The sequence below is a fragment of the Arachis ipaensis genome, chromosome B01 (assembly GCF_000816755.2).
Source record: "Arachis ipaensis cultivar K30076 chromosome B01, Araip1.1, whole genome shotgun sequence".
Lineage (NCBI taxonomy): Eukaryota > Viridiplantae > Streptophyta > Magnoliopsida > Fabales > Fabaceae > Arachis > Arachis ipaensis.
This window is the reverse complement of record NC_029785.2, coordinates 13,964,123-13,973,214: the sequence shown is the minus strand read 5'-3', so window position 1 is coordinate 13,973,214 and position 9,092 is coordinate 13,964,123. Positions and strand designations below refer to the sequence as shown.

Below are 9,092 nucleotides of genomic sequence, written 5' to 3'. Positions count from 1 at the left end.
TTTATATCATAAAATAAAAATCACGAACTTTTGTAATAATTATGATTCTTAATCATAAGTCACAAAATATAATTACTGAATTACGAAAGTGTAAAATTATAATTAAAAAACTAAAGTATTTTTTTCCTTCCAATTTTCACTTGGACTTAAATTATTAGTGATAATGGTATGATAGTCAATCATTTCATAAAGTCATCATAACAACACCCACTAGGTGGATGCAGCTACATAGATCCAACCACATCTTACTTCCATGTTATAATTTGTAAACTGCCAATGGAGTTACCATTTAAATGCCCTATATCATTACTTGATTGATGGAAGAATGCAGAACCCATGGGATGGTTTCTTAGATTTAATTAATCATATGCTAGAAATTTCATCTGTTACATCTGCTATTAAGAGATTTAGTAAGATCTTTTTTCCATTTAGTGATTGCAGGCACATTTAGTGCGGGCGGCTGAAGTGAAAATGGGCCATTGAATGGATTTTGAACAACCGTGATGGTCATTATGCTTCTGATTCTGTTGCTGCTGCAATTGCTCATGGTGCTGCCGCTGCAGAAACATCGAATGAAAGCGAAGTTCATGGTAATACATTATTGTCACATTCACCACAACGAAATGGTGCACGGGGTTCATTTCAGGGAAGAGCAGTTGATGCTGCAAGCTTTGCAAACATGTAAAAAACTTTCAGGTTAAATCTGGCCTCTTGATGTTATAGGCTTGTTGAAAAATCTTTTTTTTTCTAAGTCGTTTTCCAGTCCATTTAAGTTGCAGATTGATGTGCTATTTGAAATTCAGAGGCACCTGAATTTCATAATTCAATAGATTGAACGAAAATTTTTATTAAGATGAAGAGAGGACCACCCTTGGAAGACAAACTTTTCTGTCTCAACATAGATCAGAGAGAAACTAATCTAAAAAGATTATTAAATTTAGACCTTTGCAAAGTCTTAATCGTGCCATACTTGTTTTGTGCCATTAAAAACAACCAGATCTACTCGACACTACTATACTTAGTAGTTAACGAAACCTTTCACTTCACAAGAATCTTTCAAAAAATGATCAACTAATAAGAATACGAGAAGCATTCTTTGAAACCTTTCAAAAGACTTAAAAAAAAAAAAGAAAGAGTTGCCCTTTAGCTATTATATTATAATTTTATTATATACACCCCGGCTTGACTCCTCTTTCAAATCTTAGTCTTAGGTTTTTGCTAGCCCTTTTCTTCTTTTTGATTATATCCTCGTTTATATCCATATGGTATAATCAATCTAAAAAAATTCGTTCGACCGAAGAACTGAATCTTTGCAACGAAATATTGAAATTTGAGTGATCTAAATGGAATTTTTATTTATTGTTGAATTGAATATGAATGAAATACAAATACGTTAAAAATATTCAAATTACCTCCACCCAATATTCAATTAGTGGCATAGATTGCACATTGTGAGAACAATTTGTTTCCTTTTTCTCAGTACCAGCAATCCTATCCTTTAGGGTAAACCCAATACTCGTCATACTAGGCTTGCACATGTTTGGAGGAGGCCCTTAGAGGCTCTAGCAAGGAGAGTGGTTCAGATGGAGAGTAGTCCTAAAGCTAGATATTGAGGGAGAATTAAGAAAACCACAGTGGAGATTATTAAAAGAGATATGTAAAAATTTATCAATGGTTCAAACATAAATATGATTTACGATATAGCACTATGAGCCTTTCAATCTGTGTAGCCAGCTCATCTAATGGGATAAGGCTTAGTTGTTTCTTTTTGTGCAAGTAAGCAAGTTGTGATCTATATTGCTCAAGATTCATGATATCAAAGTGCATTATATAATTAAAAATGTTATGCTGGCATTGGAATTTTTTAGCTAAATTGAGTGTGCACCATGATATTTATGTGCAAAAGCAATTGCTTTGATTGCCATAACAATAACATCAGTATGCTCTTTGATCTGAAATGTTTTAATCTTCATATTATTCCTCTTATTAATCATTTAGCTGTCCTCGAGGTGCTCAGGTGCCTCAAGACTCAGATTAACTGCTGAATTTCTTTTTGTTATTCCTTATGGCACTTAATGAATATCCTCTAAAAAGAGAACATGATGTGGAATTCATGGCTACTTCTTATACTTGTTGACATAAAAAAAAGATGGAATTAGATATTGTATTTTATTTGCTGTGTAATTTGTCTGATTTTCTCATAGAATTTGGTCCTAAATAGAGCTAATGTATTGCGAGAAAACGCAGAAGCTGTATTTGCAGCGTGTGATGCTGCTCATGGAAGATGGGCAAAGCTTCTTGTGGTCCGTGCTGTTCTCCATCCAAGGCTGAAATTGCAGGATTTTCAGAACATATATAACATCACCCAGGAGTTCATTACTGCTACAGAAAAAGTACTTATTTTCCTCTCGGTTTGAAGCTTAAGATTAGAAATTGTTATTTAGAAATTGTTATTTATATCCATCTTGTAATTTGCATGGTCAATTTAACAGGTTGGTGGAAGATTGGGAAACAGCATCCGTGGGACACTGCAGTCTCAGACCAAATCCTTTGTTGATTTCCAGCATGAATCTCGGGTTAGTTTTAACTCCGTTACTCTCATTTTTTATCATGAATCTTTTCAGTTTCTACTTGCTTCTAATAGTTGCTTCTTTGCAATCAGATGACAAAAATTAGGGCAGTGCTTGACCAGGAAACATGGGTGGAGATAGATATTCCTGATGAATTTCAATCCATTATCAAAGTGGTTTTTTCATCTGATGCATTGCATTCTGAGAGCCTTAATGAATATGAGGATGTTAGTTCAACTAGTTACAATGATGTTCTGCCAACGTCAGAAACTGGACAGTCAAATGCTGAACAACCCAAGGAGCAGACTAAGTCCACTGAATTGCCTACTACTGAATTGGATAACACTAAAGCCCAGGCTGATTCAATAGAGCTAATAGCAAAATTTCATCAGCACAATGTAAAAATACAGAGAAAGACCATAAAAGATCTGCATCTCAGGCTCTTTACTACAAAGGTGTTGGTTATCACATGGTAAACTGGTTAGCTTTGTTTTTACTTCTCCATTTTGTACTCCTTCCCTTCCCTTCCCTTTTCCTTTTCCCTTTCTTGCAGTTCTCCCAGAATAAGCATTTCTATGTACACTTGATTATTTAATTGTTTCAATATACTTCTATAGTTGTATGCGTTCACTCTTACTTTGATGTTGCCAATCTGCATGGTCCACCTCTACTTTTATGATTTGTTTAGTCTTTTTGATTGGTATGCCAGCTTGTCGATTAAATTACATTAATTTGCTTGCTCTGGTTCAGTGGCTTAATATTGCTGAAGATGCTGTCAGAGTACATTGATAAGAACAACCTGTTGCCGCCACTTTCTTCAGAAATTGTACATCGTGTGATAGAAATTTTGAAACTTTTCAACACACAAACTTGTCAACTTATGCTTGGGGCTGGTGCTATGCAGGTAGTACTAATATTGTTCTCTGAACTCTTATTACCTTTTAGAAATATCACTATATTTTAAATGTATTCAGTAGTTTGCTTTGCCAATTCTTACACTGATTGGGAGATGTGAGATAAGGTTGCATTTGGTTATTTTTCACAGCACGTGTACAAACTCTATAGCTTGTAACCAAACCCTAACTCATTCAAAATGTTTTAGATTATAGCTTCAGATCTTGATTTGACTCACAAGATTCCAACTGTATCTCACTTTAACTTCTTCAGTTTCTTACTTTTTCTCACACTTCCTCACTATTGATAAGAATCCATTTGGTCTATGAGTTTTCACTCAATAATCAGTTTGGTCCGTGAATTTTAAACATAGCCAGTTTGATTCCTAAGTTCTATAAGTGAGTGTGAATCAAGTTGATCCTTCTGGCACCAATCTAATTAATTGAATGCTTACCTCGTTAGCTGCCACTATGGTAGTTTAACAGCTAGCTCATATAACACGATAGCACTAAAGGTGTTGAGCTCAATTTTGTCTCTTAAGGGATTTCTTTTGGTCTCACAATGGACTAAATTTTATACTTATGCATGACAATGTCAACTAGCTCTTAGATTGCCACAATGGCAGTTAATTGCACATATAAGTATTTTGTTAACTAGATTAGTCAAAGTAGCAATTTCATTTATGTTTAAAAACTCAGGGACCAAACTGATAATCGAGGGAAAGCTCTCTAAGATACCTGACAGTGACAATTCGTGCATGGTTCTGTCAGATTTGACTGCAGGTTGTTGTCTTACACAGATAATTGTTCTAAACCAGCTTATTTTATCCTCATAGTGTTCTCTTGCCTTTTATCTACAAGCATAGATACACATGCTTCCCTTGCAAAACTTGAACTAGGTTTCAGGATTCAACTTGTTCATTAATCAACTTACCTAAGGGTGCATATACTTTCATTGTTTCCGCTTGTGTATTGTCTCTCGCACAGGAAAAACTGTAAGACTTTTGGGTGTCTAATGTTGGATATCATTTTGTTTAATTGAATGCTGAGTATGTGCTACTCCAATTATGTCAAAGTTAGAACAGTCGCTAGAATTTTTGTTTCTTTACTTCTTCTTGATTAAGTATTTATCCTTCTGAGGATTGACTGTCTTCATTCCATTTCATTTCCTTGTTAATATTGTCATTTTTCAGGCTCTTAATTTTTCTAATTTTTGTGCAGGTGTCTGGTTTGAAGTCCTCCACTTCGACTGGCATTGCCAAGTCAAGTCATTAATTTTACCCATGCTGTTATTCCTGGTACTAATGGATGCACTTAACTATTGTTTTTAATGAAAATTTCCCTAATATGTTGGTTTCAAAAGATTTTATTAAATAGTTTTTGTATGTTCTGATATGATCTCTGTTCTTCATTTCTGGCATATTCTTTTTCTGAAAATACCGGAGACTAGAAAAGCATTTTTGCTTTCGGAGATTGATCGAGTTGCTCAGGCACATGCTTAGTCTTTATTCAATCACTGCTTATCTACTGCCGTTTTGAATGAGTTTCATTGTTGCAAATACAATGGTTTCATTTGTTGCTGCATGTTGATGAAAGTTTATGCTTAATCAATTCTTTGAGTCTGGTGATAATTTTCCTGTACTCTGGTTTCAAAAAGTGTCTATTTTTAAAAGTGTTATTTGGTATCTTAACAAGTGTCCATTTTAAAAAATAACTCTATTAAATGAATGAGAGATAGTGTGTAAGTGGAAAAAGAATCTGGGTATTAAAAAAGAAGAGTTAATAAGGGTAATTTCATATAATCAATTTATCAATTTAATTTAAATAAGTCATTTCTGGGAAATTGGCTTGGATGAGCAGAGCTGCTATAGTGCTCTATCTGCCCTCTGCTTGTTGCCTAATTTTTTGAATTTCCTTCCCTTATAGCTGAGATCCAGCTATAAGTGTTAATAATACAAACCTCTCTTCCTATTTCTTTGTGGTCTCTTACACATTGATTTTTCATTTTGTGTGGTTTCTTTTCCCTTTTTATCCATCCAGGATTATAAAGTTCACAGAGATGAAATACATTCTAAATTAGTTCAGATAATGCGAGAGAGATTACAGGTCCATTTGCGTGGGTTGCCTCAAATTGTTGAGAGTTGGAATAAACCTGAGGATACTGATCCCCAGCCTAATCAGTTTGCCAAGTCCCTTGCAAAGGTAAATGCAATGTAATTAATTTGAGTGATTGCGCTTTGCATCTGATTTTTCTACTTGTTCAATGTTTTGGTGTCCTCTCTGCATGCAATGTTGGTGTTCATGGTATATCTTCTGGTTAATCTGCATGCATAAAGCTTCTTCACCTTATACATTGTTGGTGTTCCTTCTTGATATTATCTGCAACTCTGCTCAATTTATCATGGTTCTTACAACGGAAACAAATTGTCTGGTCTGACGAGTTGTACTAGGAATTGGTTGGGTACCTTGTCCAGGCATGCCTAAAAAGTCGTGATTTAAATGGAAACTATCATTTAACAGGGAAAAACTGGCTGAAAACCAGTTAATTGGCCAAACCTAACAAATGTGAGTTTACTACATTTTTATAAATGATGGCTAAACGTATACTTTGGTTGGCCAAGCTTACAAACAATAAAAAAGTACTTCACTCTGGTTGAAGTAATACATCATTAAACTAGTTCTTTGTGGCTTGCCTGGCTTAATATCTGGTCCAATTTTCAGAACCTTGGAATTTTCAATTATTAATTTATTATTGTAAGATCTGTTCTCTGTCAAATTTTCTTAGAGCATGAAAAGGGTTAATGGTGGAGGGGTGAATATGCAAACAATAAGATCTTTATTATTCTCTAGTGTGTGGAGGTCAAAGGAAAATAGTGATAATATGTTGGTGTTAAAAATATTAATGTGGAGATAATATGTTTAATGAATAATAGACTTCTTAAGATTGTTGAAGAATTTGCATAAACATAGCTGCTCTGCACAAATGAACTTGGGCTGGAATTGCTCCGGAATTTTTGCTATTAAAATTTTATTTGGTTTTGTGATTCTTTTACTCCGAAAGTCAAGTTCGACTTAAAAGAAGATGAATACGCAGAAATTCAAGAACAAATCTGACTTAGGAGTTGGAAAGTTCTGGCCAACCCTAGAACCAACATTGGAATAGTACAAGTCCGTGAGTTTTATGCTAATCTATGGCTGACGGACAAGCAAAAGAAAGAAAGACCGGGATTCAACCTATGGAGCACCATGGTCAGAGGAAAAATACTGCATTTTAATCTGGATAGAGTGAGGGAGGTTTTCAAACTACCCCCACAAAAGAATGACCCTGAAACATATGTCTGCCCAGAACTCAGTGGATATAAACAACACCAAGAATCAACCAAACCAACTGAGGAGAATGGATCTCAAGCCAGTTTGCCAGAGGATGGTCGGACTTCATTGGGCGTTCCATACTCCCTACTAGCAACCGTTCTGAAGTAACGGTAAGGCGAGCTGTGATGATCCACTGCATCATGATGGGCAATGAAGTAGAAGTTCACCAAATAATCCCATGTGAGATGTACAAGTTCGCAAACAAGGCTTCAACTCAAGCCAAGCTAGCCTTCCCGCATCTCATCTCTCGCTTGTGTAGTGAGGTAGGAGTCCTGATTAACAGAGACACATGTATTGCAGTGGACACTCAATCACTAAGGAGAGCATGGAGTATATCAAGGGATCAGCATCAGACAAGACTCAGCAGCCAGACAGTCCTCCCAAGAGGAAGACGCCTGAGCAGCCTCAGGAACGAAGCACTCCTCCAATTGAATGTTGGACTCAATTAGCAGCATCTATTGAGCAGTTGCAATCCACCCTGAACCAATTAAGAGAGGAGCAAAAGGAGCAGTCTTGCATACTCCACAAGCTGGCCGAAAATAAAAAGGAGCAAGGGCAAGAATTAGAAGAACTAAAGCAGCAGAAAACATCTTCTGAAGAGAGCAGTGATCACCATGATTAAGGTGGTTGAGTTTCCAACCCATATCCAGTTTTTATTTCAATAGTTTATTTCCTATTTTTCTATTCTAGGATGCATGATCATTAGTAGGATTTCCCACTTTTTAGTTTAGTAGTTAATGTTTATTTTTATTGAATTCAGTATAATATATTCCACTTATCATCCCATCGAACTTGAATAAAATTTTATTTTCCTTAAGAAGCAGTAAAATACATAAATTTTGAGTTTTATCATGAGTTATTCCAATTATTTTGATGTGGTGGCCTTGCATTTACCTTCTAAATGTATGAATTAACGGTGCATATTTGATAATGGAGATAAGTATGTTGACTCTTGAAAGAATAATGGATTTAGAGAAATATTATTAGTTTTCCGAAAAATAAAAAATATTGATTCTTGAAACAAGAAAAAGCAGCAAAAAAAAAAAAAGAGAAAGAGAGAAAAAGCAAAATAAAAGCTCAAAAGATAAAGCAAAAGAGCAAGGATCCAAGACTTTGAGCATCAATGGTTAGGAGGGTCAAAAATTGACCTAAAAAGTTTAAATGAGCTGCTATCCCTAACTATATGCTTGTGGTGTGAAGGTGTCAAGTAAAAAATTTGAGATTGAGCAGTTAAAGTCGTGATCCAAAGCAAAAGAGTATGCTTAAGAACTCTGGGCACCACTGTCTGGGACTTTAAGCAAAGCTGAAGTCGAATCCAAAGGGTTCCTCCAGTTAAATGCCTGTGGCGCTTATGTATCCGGTGGTAATATGGGAAAACAAAATGCTTAGGGTCACGGCTAAGCTAAAAAAGGTGCGAAGCACCAAAAGAAGCTGTGTTCAAGAATCAAGAAAAACCAAAAGAAGAGAATCAATAATATCATCCGGATTCTAGTTCCAAGGGATGCCAATTTTTCTAAGCTTCAAAGGAAGTGAGATGCCAAAATTGTTCAGAAGTAAAGAGCTAATAGCCCCATTCAGTATTTGGAACTGAGCTTTATTAACAACTCTGAGACTTATTGTGTTTTTCTCTTCCATTAGTCCTACTTTGTTTTAGTTGCTTGAGGACAAGCAACAGTTTAAGTTTGGTGTTGTGATAAGTGGATATTTTATACGCTTTTTGGCACTGTTTTCTTAGTGTTTTCAGTATATTTCATTATGTTTTATTTAATTTTAATAGGTTTTAGTGTAAAATTCATTTTTTGGATGATACTTTGAGTTTTTGTATTTTTGTTATGATTTTAGGTAATTTCTTACTGAAATTGACAAGTTTTGGCAAAGTCTGATTCATAGGTAAAGAACAGAGTATAGATGCTATCAGATCCTGGCCTCCATCTATTCAAACGAGTATTTCTAGATCTATAGAGGTCCAAATGACATGTTTTCAACGGCGTTGGAAAGCTAACTTCTAGAGCTTTCCAGCAATATATAATAGTCTATACTTTTCTTTGGAGGAGACTGCCCATATTGGGCGTTGAATGCCCAAACTACCCCCTTTCTGGTGTTCAACTCCCCAAGAGGACCAAGGCCAGCGTTGAACTCCCAAACCTGGCATTCAACGCCACCAAGGGAGCACAAGGCAGTGTGGACAACTCCCTAATGGGCTTTCAACACCCATTCCTCAAGGCAGATGCCAAGCTCAGCCCAAAGCACTCGACCA

General features: G+C 35.7%; 1 pseudogene; it reads left to right on the top strand.

Moving 5' to 3' along the window:
- The window catches only part of LOC107625645, an 11,604-nt pseudogene extending 4,147 nt beyond the window's left edge, over positions 1-7,457 (top strand).